Consider the following 18,674-nt stretch of genomic DNA (forward strand, 5'->3'; position numbering starts at 1 on the left):
CTGTTCAATAAATTACTTTAAACAAAAATTGCATTACTTTTGGAACGCACCCTGTATATTTTACATATTTGCTCTATATTCTAATGTTCTATTGTCTTCTATCATTACTTTTTATCATTACCTATCCAATGTTTATTTGTACAAATTACCATCCCATAATTGTTTGACAAATATATATATAAATAAAATAAATAAATAAATAAATGTAGAAGAGGGAGGAAAATCCTCAGGGGCAACTCACACCCTGGTTAGCATTTCTTTATTCTCCTACCATTGGGAACTGCACAAACAGGCTGAGGAACAGTTTTTATCCATGGGCTGTCAGACTCCTGAATGAAAAATAACTACAACAACATAGTGGGACCAGCGCCAAGTGCAATAAGTTCACATGGTGCAATAGAATTGGCTGTTTGTTAGCAGGATTCACTGGGATAGGGATTTTCTGTTTTTCACTGTGAGTTCTGTTGTGTTGGAGGCAGTGGTGAAATCCATTTCTTTTACTACCAGTTCTGTGGGTGTGGCTTGGTGAGTGTGGTGTGGCTTGGTGGGCATGGCTTGGTGAGCATGGCAGGGGAAGGATACTGCAAAATCCCCATTCCCTCCCGACTCCTGTGGTAAGGATATTGCAAAATCTTCATTCCCACCCTACTCTAGGGTCAGCCAAAGGTGGTATTTGACAGTTCTGCAAACTACTCAAAATTTCTGCTACTGGTTCTCCAGAACCTGCTGGTTTTCACCCCTAGTTGCGAGGTGGTGTGCACAAAGGGGGTCTTAGCCAATCTCATAGTTCACACATTGTATTTTGACAATAAAAGTTTGAATTGAATTGAATTGAACATCATGGACCCTCACAGCTCAACCGGAGGTCTCAGAATGGGCAGAATATTGAATTTGGCTTGACTTCTATCAGTCATCACTGCCACCTTTGAGGCAGTGAAGGAAATTGATTGGGAAAATGCAGACCTTATTTTCATATCAATGGCTGAAAATAAAATTGTTCAAGGTTGAATATCAGTTCTTAGGGTCAAGCAGATAAAAAGACAACTGATTTGATAGTCTTTATCCCAAAAGCAGTTCTCTTGTCACTTGTACAGGCTAAGAATGATGAGCTTATTAAACTTTCAGTCTGGTCCAGTGAAGTTTTTAACATTTGTCCTGCAAAACAACTGTAAAAAAAAAGGTTGGCTTATTTAGCATAATTTATCCTGGATGTCAATATTACAAACACATTGGGAAAATGTAGTTTAATCCTAGAGCAAGAGGAAACACTGGTGTTCTATAGCACACAAAAAAAATTAAATTTCAATTTATTGCAAAATCTGCAGTAGAAGATCGCTATTGTGTCTTTTAATATTTTATTAATACGTCCCCAAGAGGTAAACTAAGGGATGAAATTCAAAAATTTTCGCTACCCGGTTCTGTGTGTGTGGCTTGGTGGGCATTGCAGGGGAAAGATACTGCAAAATCTCCATTCCTACCCCACAGGGTGAAGAATATTGCAAAATCTCCATTCCCACCACACTGTTGTGCCAGCCAGAAGTGGCATTTGTCGGTTCCCCGAACTACAGGTTCTCTGAGCTACTCAAAATTTCCACTACTGGTTCTCCAGATCCTGCTTCTGAGTTCGGGTTTTGCCCCGTGTAATATTTCGAGTGTCTATGCGACGTTTCGGTGAAATCACATTCACCATCATCAGGCTGAAGTTTTAAGCTTCGTGTTGCTGTAAATATGGAATGTTTGTAACTGCCATTTCTTCCTTATATATAGTGTTGGGGGTGGGGATTTGGTTTGAATGTAGCAAATAGATTGGGTGACTATGTTTTAGTGATTTGATTGGTTGGTGGAATCACACTTACTTGAAAGATTGATATGGTGATTATTCTGATATGTTTTTTTGTTTAAGGCTGGTTTCCAAATCTCTGGTAGGCGGGACGTATCATCTCTTTTATTCATGCATAGGAGGCGTTTCTCAATCTCTATAGCTTCTCTAGTAATTCTTCTGGATAAATTTTCTGTTTTGGAAAGTAATTTAGTTTTTTCAAAGTCAATTTCGTGCCCTGTTTTTTTAATGTGCTGGACAAGGGAGGAAGTCTTTTCTTCTTTTTTAACTGCATTCTCATGTTCTGCAATGCGTTGGCTCACTCTTCGATTGGTTTGTCCAATGTATGTGGCTGCACATGTTTTGCAAGGGATTTCATAGATTCCTTGGTGTTCTAGTCGGATTTTATCTTTTGGGTTCCTTAGGATGTTTGATATTTTTTGGTTAGTGACAAATGCAGTTTTAATATTATGTTTGTGCAGGATTTTACTAATTTTGTCAGAGGTGCCCTGCACAAATCACCTCAGTAGCCAAAACTCTCATCACCAGAACCAAACGCCTAGCTGACCAGGAGCACTTAAAAACTGAATTGAACAAACTCAAAGATGTATTAATTTCTAATGGATTCGAAAGGAAAACAATCACAAACCTAATCAAAAAAGAGACACCCCCCAAAAATCAAGATCAAGAACAGGACAATGGTACCACCCTTCTCTCTTACATCAAGGGCACCACTGACAAAATTAGTAAAATCCTGCACAAACATAATATCAAAACTTCATTTGTCACTAACCAAAAAATATCAAACATCCTAAGGAACCCAAAAGATAAAATCCGACTAGAACACCAAGGAATCTATGAAATCCCTTGCAAAACATGTGCAGCCACATACATTGGACAAACCAATCGATGAGTGAGCCAACGCATTGCAGAACATGAGAATGCAGTTTAAAAAGAAGAAAAGACTTCCTCCCTTGTCCAGCACATTAAAAAAACAGGGCACGAAATTGACTTTGAAAAAACTAAATTACTTTCCAAAACAGAAAATTTATACAGAAGAATTACTAGAGAAGCTATAGAGATTGAGAAACGCCCCCTATGCATGAATAAAAGAGATGATACGTCCCGCCTACCAGAGATTTGGAAACCAGCCTTAAACAAAAAAACATATCAGAATAATCACCATATCAATCTTTCAAGTAAGTGTGATTCCACCAACCAATCAAATCACTAAAACATAGTCACCCAATCTATTTGCTACATTCAAACCAAATCTCCACCCCCAACGCTATATATAAGGAAGAAATGGCAGTTACAAACATTCCATATTTACAGCAACACGAAGCTTAAAACTTCAGCCTGATGATGGTGAATGTGATTTCACACATTCACCATCATCAGGCTGAATTTTTAAGCTTCGTGCTGTTGTAAATATGGAATGTTTGCAACTGCCATTTCTTCCTTATATAGGGGTGGAGATTTGGTTTGAATGTAGCAAATAGATTGGGTGACTATGTTTTAGTGATTTGATTGGTTGGTGGAATCACAATTACTTGAAGGATTGACATAGTGAATTTTTATGAAATGTTTTTTTGTTTAAGGCTGGTTTCCAAATCTCTGACCAGCCTTAAACAAAAAAACATTTCATAATAATGAAAATCTACGAAAATGTCAAAAGCTGTCAGATCACTTCCCCCTTCGCTGAAGGCATCTTTAGCCTCTTCGAGATCAAAACACAAAGCTGAAGGATGGATAAAGAACTTACATCCAGCTTTTCCCCTCTGAAGTGGCCTTTTTCATTATATTCTGATGAGAGTTATGGATCTCTTCAGTAATAAAAACAATGTCTACCTGTCCATTAGCGTATTTGAGTGTCTAATCATCTCAAACTCCGTGCAGGGAGTCTGCACTAAGATCTCTTCAACTTGGAACTGTTAATGGATTTAGTGCATGTTTGCAACCTATGCAAAAATATGAAAAACTGGTTGAGGATCTTATTTAAGCCATTATCCTCTCTTCCCTCACTTGTCTTCTTGGAGATTTCTTGTCTGAGAGAATGAGGGGGCAGGCCAGGCTGTGAGCAATCTGTGATTGTTTCAAAGTCTCCTTTTTATGACACCAACAGTTTAAGACCGTACATGCCCAGTGTGTCTGTCTTTTTTGAAACACAAGTGTGGATATAGAATATTATCACAAATAAAGATTCTGAGGTTGTTGAACACTGGTTTCTCAAAAGGTATGTGGTTGGAATTAGGGGGGGCCTGCTCTATACATATTTTATTTATTCATTTGTTTATATCACAACATTATTATTATTATTATTATTATTATTATTATTATTATTATTATTATTATTATTATTTTACAACTAAGCCAAGGTGGAGAACAAGACCTATTCCTCTTTCTTATTTTCCCCATGACAACCTAGTGAGTTGAGTGGGTCTGTGAAAGAGTACAGAATAAAATAGAATAACTTTATTGTCACTATGATCAGCCTATATTAAAATGAAATTTTGTTGCATACATCTCTCAAAGGATCACCATCTCCAGAGAGAGATTGGCTTAAAAGTCACCTAATTGGCTTTCATGCTGAAAGCAGGACTAGAACTCACAGTCTACTGGTGATTGTCTCAAAGTCACCCACCACCACCACCACCAAGCTTCATCCTTAAGGCAGGACTAGAATTCACGGTCTCCCAGTTAGGGAGCCTGGTGCCTTAACCATTAGACATAGCTGGCTATCAGTGCATTTTTATACTTCTTAAACCAAGAACTAAATAGCAATATTTGCATGATTATAATCTGGGATCTTTTTGAATTTTCCAACCTGTGAAAAATGATGAGCTAGCCATGGTTTTGGATATATCCAAGATTTTATGCGTCTGTATCTATGTATCTGTGATTTTTTTTAAAGTGGGTTTCAGACCCTTTTCTTAATATACCAATACTCCTCCCCACATCTTACTGCATTCTTCACTCATGGAGCTACCATCCAACATTATGAATTTGGATGCAGCTCTCTGTGATTGAGAAGTTCTGGATTTTCTGTGAATTGCTGCATGTGCAATTCATCTAAATACATCACAGGAACATAATTTTGGCATGCAGTCAATTATTGGCTTGTCTATTGGTTTATGTTCTCGCTTTACAGCAAGGTGGCTGGGAGCCACATCACTAATGTGATCAAGACTAGGATTCTCTATTTTCCTGCTTTTGATTTTATTTCCCTCCCTTCTTTGGTTCCCTCCCTCCGTCCCTTAACCCAAAGGATATAAATTTTTCCTGCCACTTTTAATTAGTTAACTGTCAGGTATAAAGAATCAGGACCATTTGTAAAGTTGCAGCATAGATGATTTACTGAAGCCTACTACACACAAGCATCTAGTCAACTAAAAAGTTTCCCTGTCTGACTCTAGGGGGCAGTCTCATCTCTGTTTCTTGGCCAAGGGAGCAAGCGTTATCCAAAGACATTTTCCACGGTAACATAGCCAGCATGAATATACAGCAGAGGTGCATGGGATAGCTTTCCACTGAAGTGGTACCTATTTTATCTACTTGCCTTTGCATGCTTTCGAACTGCTAGGTGGGCAGGAGCTGGAGCAGGAAATGGGAGCTCACCCCATTGCAGGGCACTCAGGTCTCAAACCCAAGTTGTCAGCTTTCAACTGATGAACCCCAGCGCTGCCTGAACTCAAGTAATAATCAGCACTAAATTGGCATTAGATAAGGGCCAATGGAATTCAAAGAATAGGGCTGAAGTTGTATCCTTTGTGGCAACATAAGGACTCTAAACTGATGACATATTTAACTCCAACCTAGTTCTACCTACTTTTCTCCTACATAAACATATAAACATATTCAGGATCTATTGTTTATCTATGGATTCCTCAGCCACTGCAATTAAAGCACCACTTAGTAGCATACACAAATAGCAATAGCACTTAGACTTATATATTGTTTCACAGTGCTTTACAGCCCTCTCTAAGCAGTTTACAAAGCCAGCATATTGTTCCCAACAATCTGGGTCTTCATTTTACCCACCTTGGAAGGATGGAAGGCTGAATCAACCTTGAACCTGTTGAGATTTGATCTGCAGAATGAGTCTGCAGTACTGCATTCTAACTACTGCACAGCTCTAATGATTATCATGTTTTCCTGAAAATCTTGGGGGATTTTTTTTAATCCCGAAATAAGCACTTGGCCTTATTGCCATGCACTCAAAAACCTGATTGGGCTTATTATCAGGGGATGTCTTATTTTGGGGAAAACAGGGTAGTAAATGTAAAGCAGCCACAATCTAATAATACATTGCAAAAATTAAAAACTGTAACTTAATTCACATATATGGTGTTCCTCAAATCAGCTTTAAAAGTTAAAATCAATTAATTTTATTTTTAAAACTGAAAGAAAACTTACCAAAACTTTAAAAGCTCTCTCGGGAAGCTCCACTCTAATTGCTTCAGGAAGGACAATGATTCAAGGCCAATCTACTATCTTGGGAATAGCTGCCGTAGATTGAGAAATATCTCCCTCTGGCCTCAACCTCCCTAACCCCATGGTAGTGGCAAATGATAAGCACAGTTTCCTGATAAATTCTTATCAGGCAGGGATAATCTCTATTTAGTAGGAGCAACTGCTCAGTATGGCAACAATTTGTGGCCACTGCACGACCAAGACTGGCAGGTGTAATCAGAAAAGGAGCTAATCAGAACGAGAGAATCAAAATTAAAATGTAGATTGTTGAATTCTGACTCATTTGATCTGAACAAGTTTTGCATGCTGTAGAAAAAACAATATTAATCAATTGGGATCTGTTTTAGAAATATGTCAAAGTTTGCAGAAGTGAGGTTGGAACCGCTGAAGCTTCTGGGAAATCAACCTTGCTTGACTAGGTTGATCAACCAGTTGGTTGTGGTCATCATGTGGCACTGGAGACATTCTAATTCAGGACTGTCCTTGGCTACTTTAAGACCTGTGGACTTCAGCTCCCAGAATTCCTCAACCCACCATGGTGGCTGGAGAATTTTGGCAGTGGAAGTCCACAATTCTTAAAGTTTGGCAAGGTTGGATATATGTGTTCTAATTGGAGATTAACGCAGTGTTCCTTTTGTTCTATATTGCAACCATCTCCTAAACATTTCTCAAGAGGCCGATTGGGAGGTTCCAAAAAGCTTGAATTAACACCAAATGATATGAAGATATTTTAAAGCAGAATACAATATCTTTACACCTAATTCCCATTAGTGGGAACAATTGAGATAGCTTATAAAATCATTATCTCATATGGGTTCCATAATAAATACACCATCACTCATGGTCAAAGAGAAGACTTGGTCGTCTTACTTTTCCAACTAGATGTAGAGTTGTAAAACCTCACCCCCACCCCTGCTTTCAGTCACAGAGCAATTATTTCAGGATGACAAAAATGATTAAATATTTTACCACCTCCTTCCTTTCCTCTATATTAAGAGAAAATGAGACGTAGAAATCTGTGGGTCTTCTAAATTGTTGCCACCTTAATAAAATGACAGGCAAGGGACATGGAGGCAGGGATGTATATCCTATAAATCAAGCCTAGGGGGAGGTAGAAGGATGAAGTTTAATCAGAGTTTGTAGGAAACCATTCTCTGTGCACTTTCATCTTGCTGCTGGCTCATTTGTCTTCTCCGTAGTTTTTTGTGTTTGCCACCTGGACGTTTACTCTGCTATCAACAATTTCAGAAGGTACAAGAAAGATAGGAAATGGGGATCCATGAAATGATGAGTTAACCAGACATGTACAGTCTCTCTCTCTCTCTCCCTCTCCCGTTTTTGTCCCATCTTACTTTTGCAAAAAAAACATTGTGTATCAGTTAAAGTCTGACTGTGGAATGACATGTTCAGGACTCTTTTTGTCAATGGCAGGGTCAGAATTGGAGACAGGCAGTGGGGAATCTAAAGCATTTCTGAAGTATAGCTCTCTGCTTGAACCCATTCAGTGGCATCGCCATTCTTGTGAATTGGTTCTGTCATCAAAGTGCACCTACCATTAGAACCAGAGGTGGCATTCAGCCGGTTTTGATGAACCGGTGGTGGAGAACTGGCAAATACCATCTCTGGCTGGCCCCACCCTCTGTCCCTCGCCATTCCCTGTCCTATATTCCCTTGGGGTTTTTTTAGCTCAGTTGATTCACGGAGCAGAGTTCAGCTCATTCATGCTTCAGCTGAGCCAAACAACAGCTCAGCTCACCAGCGCTGACACCAAGGGGGGGAGGTGTCTTTGAGTTCTGTGTGCATAGAACTGGTAGGAAAAGATTTGGAATCCCACCACTGATTAGGACATTTCTTGCCAGCTTTCAATCTGAGCATAGTCGTGGGTCAGCAGTTAAGATGCTGGGCTTGTAGGCTGAAAAGCCAGCAGCCCAGGTTTGAGACCTGAGCTCCACACAATGGCAGGAGCCCCTGTCTTCATCCCAGCTCCAGTCAATAGACTGACCAAGAAGCAGACTGGCAAACCTCAAGAAGCAATGTATCCTAGTTGTGCATTCAATTAGCGGCTCAGTCTTGTTATTTACTCCTTCCCATCTTTTGTCTCTTCCCTTGAATTTGTCATCTCTTTATTGGGCTGCTGGTCTTGATTTTTTCCAGGCCTTCAACTCAGGGTTGGGTTCCTCCCGGGTTGGACCAGTTTGCCTGAACTGTTAGTGACCCTCTGATGATGTCATTTTGGCATCATGGATGCGGTTCTGTCTGTCCGACAGTCCATGCGTACTGCCATCTTTTTGTTTGGAATTTTTAGCGATGTTTTGATGTTGTTTGTATGGCTTCTCCTCATTCTATGCTGCGAAAAAAAGCCCTCCTACCTGCCTGCGGGTGAATACTGACCTTTATTTCTTCATCCAAAGCACAGCTGAGCAGCTCATCAGCTGTGTTTCAGCCTGTAACCACCTTCTGCACATGCACAGAAATGAAATTGCCTGGAAGGGCCGCTTGCTATGCACATGGGTAGCAAAGGTAAGTGGAACCCAGCCCTCCTTCGACTATGTTTACAGTGGCCATGTTTTGATCTAGGCAAAAGGGGCTACTTCCTTCTAAAGGGCTGGCCTCTATTTGCATATTACTGGACTGTTGAAGATATCTGTCTTTTTGACTGGCAGCCAGCAATGCCTGCGTAGAAAACCTCAGTCCTTCTGAGCATCCCAAAAATATGTTCTCCTAGAGGGGGAATTCTTAAGTTGAGTCAACTCTGATTGGAATAGAACATTTGTGCCAGAAAAGAGAAGTGAGTATGGCTAACTACAGCTATGAATCCTGGTTTGAAATGACAAGAGTAATAGGGCAACAATATCTATTTTTATGCTCAAAGGAACTATCTCAGGTAAACTCAGCTGAGAAAGAATAATGTCCTAAAGTTACTCAGCTTTTGGATTTGAAATGGGTCTCTCTATTCTAATTCCAATATTTTAAGCATGGGTGAAATACTACCAGTTTGGTCGGGTTCGGGCATACTGGTAGCGGCAGCGGTTGTTAGTGATTTGGAGAACAGGTAGCGGTAGCAGTGTGCAGCTCTGCCCACCTGCCCAGGTGTCACCATTTTCTTTTTTTAACCCTCTGCACATGTGGAAAGCCTTCTACGCATGCACATAGGATAAAAAATCATGTACAATGGTGGTACATGCACACAAAGCATGCACTTACAAACCATTAGGGAAAGTAAATAGATTTCACCACTGATTTTAAGCATAATACGGCACTGGTCTAATTTTATGCACATTTGAATAGTCCCATCTCCAGTGTTTCCTTTCTCATGAATAGAATAGAATAGAATAGAATAGAATAGATTTTTTATTGGCCAAGTGTGATTGGACACACAAGGAATTTGTCTTGGTGCATATGCTCCAAGGCACGTATGGCAATGTTGACCAGTATTGTCTGAAAACACTGTTAAGGTGATAAGCAGGAAATACTTCCCCAAGACTGTTTGAAAGGACAAGATATCACTATATTGTATTCTCAGTAGGTGGCAGCAGAAGTATATATTAGATGGGAACTAATTTCTGATTGGTTCACAGACCACATGCTTTCATTTAAATTGTTTATTGGAATCAAAGTGATGTTCTGCTTGCACAGTGGGAATCGCTGATCTTGGTTAACAGAGAGGATACCTAATGCATTTAGACTTTCCAGTGACTAAAGTTCAGGCAATTTGGAATTTCTGCTTTAAGGTAATTGAAGTTGTAACATCCAAAAATTTCCCAGAAGCTGTAAGAATTATTCTGTCAGGCAAATACTATCCGGTTCATACAGCATTATGGAATTCTTTGACTTTTTGCAGCACACATTATGTGTTTGTTCGCTGGGATTTTGTACATGACTGGTAGAGTAATATCAATATTTTATTGCTGGATTGGGGGTAGGGGAGGAATTTGAGATATTCATATATTCTCCCTAATAATCAATGAGAATTTCTTTTGTACTGTTAAAAACAAAAATTAAAATGCATGCCTCTCTTCATAAATAATGGAAGCACATGAGACTGAACAATTTAAATGTGAGAGAAAGTTAGACCAGTACCATATTGTTTCAGCTGTGGGCCAGAAGTGTGTGTGTGTGTGTGTTTTAAAAAAATAGGCTAAACATTTTTGGACTTGATTCTTAAAAAGTAGGCTCGGCTCTTGAATAGCTTGAATTTATTCAACCCTGTTTGTGACATCATAGTACAAATGTTGCCATTTTTGCCCGAACATTAATGTCTCTGTAGAGAATATTGGTAGCTCAGGGTTGCACTATGAGGTCTTTAATGCTCTCTGAGCTTGGTGGGTTTTTTGCAGTGCGTTGTTCAGTGATGGGCTCCTACGGGTATGGTCAGGTATGCAGAACCGGTAGAAAAAATTTGATTTTTTTTTCTTTTTTTCCCTTCTGGCCTCTGGGTATGTTTTTCCTATCGCAGTAAAAAAGATTGAATGTGTATAATTTTAGAAGAACTGTGCGTGTGTATGTAGGTGTGTACATAGTAATATAGTAATATAGTAGATAATGTATATTTTTGTGTGCCTGTGTGTAATAAGTATGTACACATATGGCATATATACATAGAATTAAATAGTATATTTTTGATGTGCAGTAATAGTAAATAGATAGGAAAATTGTATCTTTTTGGGGCGAGGAGAGGCCAGGCACCCTAACTCAGGGGTAGGCAAACTTGGCTCTTCTATGACTTGTGGACTTCAATTCCCAGAATTCCTGAGCCAATCTTTCTACCTGAGGAATTCTGGGAGTTGAAGTCCACCTGTCATAGAAGAGCCAACTTTGCCTACACCTGCCCTAACCCAAACCCTTGACGTGAGTGACATCAAGTTGGCCACCTTTAAGCCAGTCACATGCCCTTTAAGCCACCCCCGGTCACATGATCATCAAGCCACTCCCACCTGGTCACATGGCCGGAAAGCCACACGCACAAATAAGCCATGCCCACAGTGTGTTAATAAAAAAATTTGCAGCCCTTCGCTGGCGCTGTTGATGTTACCTAGTTTGGTAAGGAAACATCTGCAAGAAAGCCACCAAGCTCAGGGATCACCAAAGACTGCACATCAGTGTCTTTCCACCAGGCTGCCTTTATTGTCTCATTATATCAAAGATCATGTAGGGATACTGATACATTCACAGAAAGAACTGGAACTGGTCACCTGGAAGAATATCTGAAGCTTCATGGAAGCTGCTAAGAAAGCAAGTGATTGCAACAATCTGAGATACTCTCATCATTCTGTCCAGTCTACTCCTTTTGTAAGCTCGATTTATTTTTGCCTGAAAATAATTAATTCTGCAAGGCCAAGTCCTTTGATCTCAAGGTAGGGCAAGGGGTGTCCCACTTTGTGTCTTCCCTGTATTATTAACAGAAAAACAGAGTTGGAAGGGACCTTGGAGGTCTTCTAGTCCAACCCCCTGTTCAAGCAGGAGATCCTATAGCATTTCAGACAAGTGGCTGCTCAATCTCTTCCCGTCGACTAAACAATGTCGTTTGGCGGGTCCCAGGGGAAGAGCCTTCTCTGTGGCGGCCCCGCCCCTCTGGAACCAACTCCCCCCGGATATTAGAACTGCCCCCACCCTCCCTGTATTTCATAAACTACTCAAGACTCATTTATACCGCCAGGCATGGGGGAGTTGAGATAGCTCTTCCCCTAGGCCATTACAAGTTATGCATGGTATGTTTGTGTGTATGTTTGGTTTTATAATAGGGGTTTTTAGTTGTTTTTTATTATTGGATTATACATGTTGTGTTTATTATTGTTGTTAGCCGCCCCGAGTCTGCGGAGAGGGGTGGCATACAAATCCAATAAATTATTATTATTATTATTATTATTATTATTATTATTATTATTATTTAAAATTAATTATTAAAAGCGTCCAGTGATGGAATACCCACAGCTTGTGAAGGCAAGCCATTGTTCTCCCTGTTCCTCCTCCGATCTAGGTTGCTTCTCTCCTTAGATAGTTTCCATCCATTATTTCTTGCATTTCCTTCTGGTGCTTTGTCGAATAGGTTAAACCCCTCTTCTTTATGGCCACCCCTCAAATATTGGAACGCTGCTATGATTTCTCCCATGGTCCTTCTTTTCACTAGACTAGACATGCCCAATTCAGGCAGCAATACTTCGTATGTTTTAGCCTCCAGCTCCCTAATCATCTTTGTTGTTGTTTTCTGCATTCTTTTCAGAGTCTCAAAATCTTTTTTTAATAACAATATTGAAAATAATGTTAGATAATAGATAATGCTAGATTAAAAAATCGCTGTTGTTTTTCTGATGAACCAAGGGGAAGACATCTGTGAGTTTATTCCTTCTATTTCTTGTATATTAGACTTCAATTTAGATTGCTTACCCTCCTCTTAAGACTTCTGTTTATGGCAACTAGTGACGGCAAAGAAAAGATGTTTCATGCCTGTACACTGTAATTATGAATCTCTCTTCCCAAGCTGAATCTGCTGCTAGACAAATAATTGCTATCTCAAGTTTTATTTATTATATTAAACATTGCAGATTACTACTTTTAAGGGGCAGTTTTCATGTTTTTATTCTTTTGTTATGCTGGAGTCGGGACATTCTAGGCTTAGTACAACCTCAAGATCTGCCAACCAAGTTTTGTTGGGAAAATTGAGTGAACCTATGGAATGGACATAGAAAATCAAAGTTTACCTCTTAGTGATTTCTTCCAGATTGAAAACAGCTATACCAGGTCTATAGTTGAACCCTGTCTAGTATTGATATGGCAAAATCAGTGTAGATGGGCCACATGAAACTCTCTAGCCTGATTTTTTTATATACTCCCAGATTCTTCCAAGTTTTCAACTACATGATTCTTGAACACCCCCCATCCCCCCTTGACTAGGAGCAACTAAAGTAATATATATATAGAGATATTCTGAAGCTTTCGGCGGAAAAGGCAGGTATAAATGCATCAAATAAAGCAATTTTCTTGTGGGGAGAAATTAAATGTAGGCTCCGGAGAAGTTCTGTATTTGTTTATTTATGGTAGATGACATCCTGCTTTCCCATTGCAAATTGGATGCTTCATAAACCGTACTTGAAGCTGAAGATGTCATAAGAAACCAATATACATGGTAATTAAAGCTGCTTTAAAACAAGGAATATGTTCACTAACAATTCTCAGCACAGCAGAATCCAGTGCCTAGTGGAAAAATAGTCATCTTAAATTGGAAGTCAACAACAAGGAGATTAAAATTCAGGTCAACCACCTGAGGCAGAAGTCCTTAATTCAAACACAAGGTCAGTGAGAGCCTTATTTTCCCAGTTCCCAGCCAATTTAGTGATTTACTCAGTGGTGAAATCCAACTTTTTTTTTACTACCAGTTCTGTGGGTGGGGCTTGGTGGGCGGGGCAGGGGAAGGATCCTGCAAAATCCCCATTCCCTGCCCACATCTGGAGGAAGTATATTGCAAAATCTCCATTCCCACCCTACTCTGCGGCCAGCCAGAACTGGTATTTTCTGGTTTTCCAAACTACTCAAAATTCTCCAGAACCTGTCAGAACTTGCTGGATTTTACCCCTGGATTTTCTACTTAGCTAGGTTTAGAATGAAAAGATGGTACATCTCAGGTCTAACCATACTGAATTTTCTCTGAAAATAAGACCAGGTCTTAATTATTTTGGGGACTAAAAGACCCATTAGGTCTTTTTTTTTGGGGGGGTGTCTAATTTTGTGGTCACCAGCCTGCTCCCTCCCAACATCTGTTTGCATGCGGCTTCAACGGCTTACAGGGCCTCTCAGGGCAGACGCAATAATGATTTTCCCGATGTTGCCTTCCAAGGGTTGTTTTGATGTCTCAACCTCTAACATTTGTTTTAGCTGCAAATTCAATGACCAGTGAGAGATAGAAAAGACTGCAAAAATATATGAGTCTCTCTGGAAACCATAGACAGAATTGCTGTTCTCCCTTCTTTCTGATAGTTAGCAGAGAAATGTTTTAGCAGGAAAAGTTGAGGACAACTTTCAAACAAGCCCTGTGGTCTCCTATTTCCTTCTCAAAGTTAGAAGGACAATGAAGCTATCGCCCACTTATATGACTTTTTTTCCCTTTGTTTCTTGTGGGTTTTCATTCGGAAACTGGGTTACGTCTCTTGCACAGCATGCATAATTAATTGGTAGCCATTTCCTACTTCCATAGGGAATTGTTGTTATTGGTTAGGGTTTATACGTGTGTGTGTGTGTGTGTGTAAGTGCACACAACTGCTAGCCTTTTACTTTATTTTCCATCTCGACATCTTTCATGCTTTTTAACATATACTGATATCCCCACTTTTTTCCCCCAATATGCATGCTGTTGTGTAATTTTTTGAAGTGTAGAAAACCATGTGTAGAAAACCATAAAAATAATGTTGACAAACTACTTTATGGCAATTAGTAAAATATGAATTAAGACCAAGGAAGAAAACATTAGAAAGCTACTCTGCCTTAACTCTGGTATAGGAATGAAAAACTAGCAATTGTTTTCCTAACCTGGCCTACTTTGAAGGATCGGTAATAAATGAACTTTTAATTCCCTATCCATTGTTAATTTAGAACTCTGTTCCTGTTGTTTATTATTTGATTTGATTTGTATGCCGCCCACTCCCAAGAAACTCAGGGCTTATTGTTGTTATAGTTGTTGTTATTGTTATTGTTGTTGTTGTTTTAAAAAGTGATTTTTGAATCTCTGGTGTTGGCAGTGTTATAATATACGTTGAGCAAAACTCCCAAAACAAGGAAGTAAAGAAAGAAGGAAGAAAAAGAAAGAGAGAAGGGGAGAGAGAGATAGAAAGAAAGAGAGAGAGAGAAGGAAAGAAAGAAAGAAAGAAAGAAAGAAAGAAAGAAAGAAAGAAAGAAAGAAAGAAAAAGAAAGACTATCTACTATCCAGGACAACTCAAGCTTAGTTACCATTGATAACATTGGTGGGATTCATTTTTGTTTTACTACGGTTCTGTGGGCATGGGTTGGCTTGGTGGGTATGGCTTGCTGGAAGTGGCAGAGGAAGGTTACTGCAAAATCCCCATTTCCTCCCGATCAGCTGGGACTCGGGAGGCAGAGAATAGATGGGGGGCCGGGCCAGTCAGAGGTGGCGTTTACAGTTTCTCCAAACTACTCAAAATTTCAGCTACCGGTTCTCCAGAATTGGTGAGAACCTGCTGAAACCCACCTAGCCTCTTTCCAGTCACATAAATTTTCCAGCTGGTTACCTGAATTTCTTTCTGGAAGTACTTTGGTTAGAATGTTGGATTAGAAACAAGGAGAATCTGATTCAAATCTTCCCCAAGCAACACAAGGACACCAAATGACACTGGGCCAGCGTATTAATGAATAAATAGGCATGAAGGAATTAAATTAGAAGAGGGAGCACACTACTTTGAATTCTTGAAAAGACACGGGATATAAATCTAATCAACAAGCTGAAGGTTCCCATTTAGGCACTGATCAAAGAACAGGAAACTAAATCCCTTTTTGAAATATGAAAGCTAGTTGGTTGGTTGGCTGCTGCGGAAAATTCTTGGTCAAATTCAAGGCTAGAGGAGTAACAAAAAAAAGTCTGCTTGTGGACATAGATGATAGATGAACTATATTTTATTCATCATCACCATCACCATCATCATTATCACCATCATCATCATCATCATCATCATCATCATCATCATCATTTTAGCCTTTGTCTATCCATGGCAGGATGAAGGCCTTTTCCAGATGTTTCTAACCCATACAGTAGTACCTCTACCTAAGAACGCTTCTCCTTACAAACCTTTCTAGATAAGAACCGGGTGTCCAAGATTTTTTTGCCTCTTCTCAAGAACCATTTTCCACTTACAAACCCGAGCCTCCGAAACTGTAACCGGAAAAGGCGGGGAGAAGCCTCTGTTGGGCCTCTCTAGGAATCTCCTGGGAGGAAACAGGGCCTCCGCCCTCCCTGTGGTTTCCCGAATTGCACGCATTATTTGCTTTTACATTGATTCCTATGGGAAAAAATTGCTTCTTCTTACAAACTTTTCTACTTAAGAACCTGCTCATGGAACGAATTACGTTCGTAAGTAGAGGTAACACTGTATTAGCTTTCCTTTTCCAGTTGTGCCTGCAATACTTACTGATGTCAGTGATCCATCTTATTTTAAGTTTCTTTCGTGGAAACCTTTGACCAAGTGGGATCCGTTCTATGACCTCATTGGTCCACCTGCCCTCCGTTCTTCTTGCTATGTGACCGGCCCATTTCCATTTCAATTTTTTTTACCCTCTTGAGGATATCATATGCTTTCTTTCCTTATGTAATCTATGTGTGGGTCTTTCTATCTTGTATTGTAATGCTGAGCGGATATCTTTCCATTGCGACACTCCCAGCTTTTGAATGTGGTTAGTGTCCATGTTTCACCAGCATGTGTTAGGGTAGGTAGCACACATTTTTCAAAAAACTTTTCTCTTCAGTCATAGGGAGAAGTTATAGAAGCACCTATATACTGAATTGAGTAGATATTTTTCCCCCTGAGAATCATGATATATGGCATTCTATTCTCCCACAATCCCACATCCCAAAGTACTGCATACAATATTCCTACCCGCCATGATACTATTGGGAAATACCGTCATTTTTCATCTATCTCTACCTCAAAGTAATTTCAAGAGTAATAATCAGCTTTCCTTTTATGCTAGTTACCTTATTACTATCATAAGAAGATGCATTGAGCGAAATTCAGCATTATATACAACACTTCAGAAGAAAAAACAGTGAAATAAATAGAATAGAATAGAATAGAATAGAATTTTATTGGCCAAGTGTGATTGGACACACAAGGAATTTGTCTTGGTGCATATGCTCTCAACGTACATAAAATAAAATATACATTTGTCAAGAATCATGTGGTACAACACTTAATGATTGTCATAGGGGTCAAATAAGCAATGAAGAAGCAATATTAATAAAAATCTTAGGATATACGCAACAAGTTACAGTCATACAGTCAACATGGGAGGAAATGGGTGATAGGAATGATGAGGAAAACTAGTAGAATAGAAGTGCAGATTTAGTAGAAAGTCTGACAGTGTTGAGGGAATTATTTGTTTAGTAGAGAAAAAACTGTTCTTGTGTCTAGTTGTCTTGGTGTGCAGTGCTCTGTAGCGACGTTTTGAGGGTAGGAGTTGAAACAATTTGTGTCCAGGATGTGAGGGGTCAGTAAATATTTTACCCGCCCTCTTTTTGACTCGTGCAGTATACAGGTCCTCAATGGAAGGCAGATTGGCAGCAATTGTTTTTTCTGCAATTCTGATTATCCTCTGAAGTCTGTGTCGGTCCTGTTGGGTTGCAGCACCAAACCAGACAGTTATAGAGGTGCAGATGACAGACTCAATGATTCCTCTATAGAACTGAATCAGCAGCTCCTTGGGCAGTTTGAGCTTCCTGAGCTGGCGCAGAAAGAACATTCTTTGTTGTGCTTTTTTGATGATGTTTTTGATGTTAGGTGACCATTTTAGGTCTTGAGATATGATAGAACCTAGAAATTTGAAGGTCTCTACAGTTGATACTGTGTTGTCTAGTATTGTGAGAGGTGGAAGGGTGGAAGGGTTTCTCTTAAAGTCTACCACCATTTCTACAGTTTTGAGTGTGTTCAGTTCTAGATTGTTCTGGTCACACCACAAGGATAGTTGTTCAACTTCCCGTCTGTATGCAGATTCATCATTGTCTCGAATGAGTCCAATCACTGTTGTATCATCTGCAAACTTCAGTAGTTTAACAGATGGATCGTATGAGATGCAGTCATTAGTGTATAAAGAGAAGAGAAGTGGTGAAAGTACACAGCCTTGGGGGGCACCTGTGCTAATTGTACATATATCTGATGTGATTTTTCCTAGCTTCACCTGCTGCTTCCTGTCTGTTAGGAAGCTTGTGATCCACTTACAAGTGTGTTCAGGTACCGCTAGCTGATTTAGTTTGGTTAAGAGATTGTCCGGTATGATGGTATTGAATGCTGAACTGAAGTCCACAAAGAGGACCCTGGCGTAGGTCATTGGAGATTCAAGATGTTGAAGGATGTAGTGTAGAGCCAAATTAATAGCATCATCTGTTGATCTATTTGCTCGGTATGCAAATTGCAGGGGGTCTAACAGTGGATCCGTGATGGCTTTCAAATGCAACATCACTAGCCTTTCAAAGGTTTTCATAACTACAGATGTTAGAGCAACTGGTCTGTAGTCATTCAGTTCCTTGATGGAGGGCTTCTTTGGCACTGGGATGATAGTCGAGTGTTTGAAGCAGGAAGGAACATAGCACAACTCTAGTGATTTGTTGAAGATTTGGGTGAAGATGGGGGCCAATTGGTCAGCACAGACTTTTAAGCAAGAAGGAGT

This window comes from Erythrolamprus reginae, chromosome 10, assembly GCF_031021105.1.
Source record: "Erythrolamprus reginae isolate rEryReg1 chromosome 10, rEryReg1.hap1, whole genome shotgun sequence".
Lineage (NCBI taxonomy): Eukaryota > Metazoa > Chordata > Lepidosauria > Squamata > Dipsadidae > Erythrolamprus > Erythrolamprus reginae.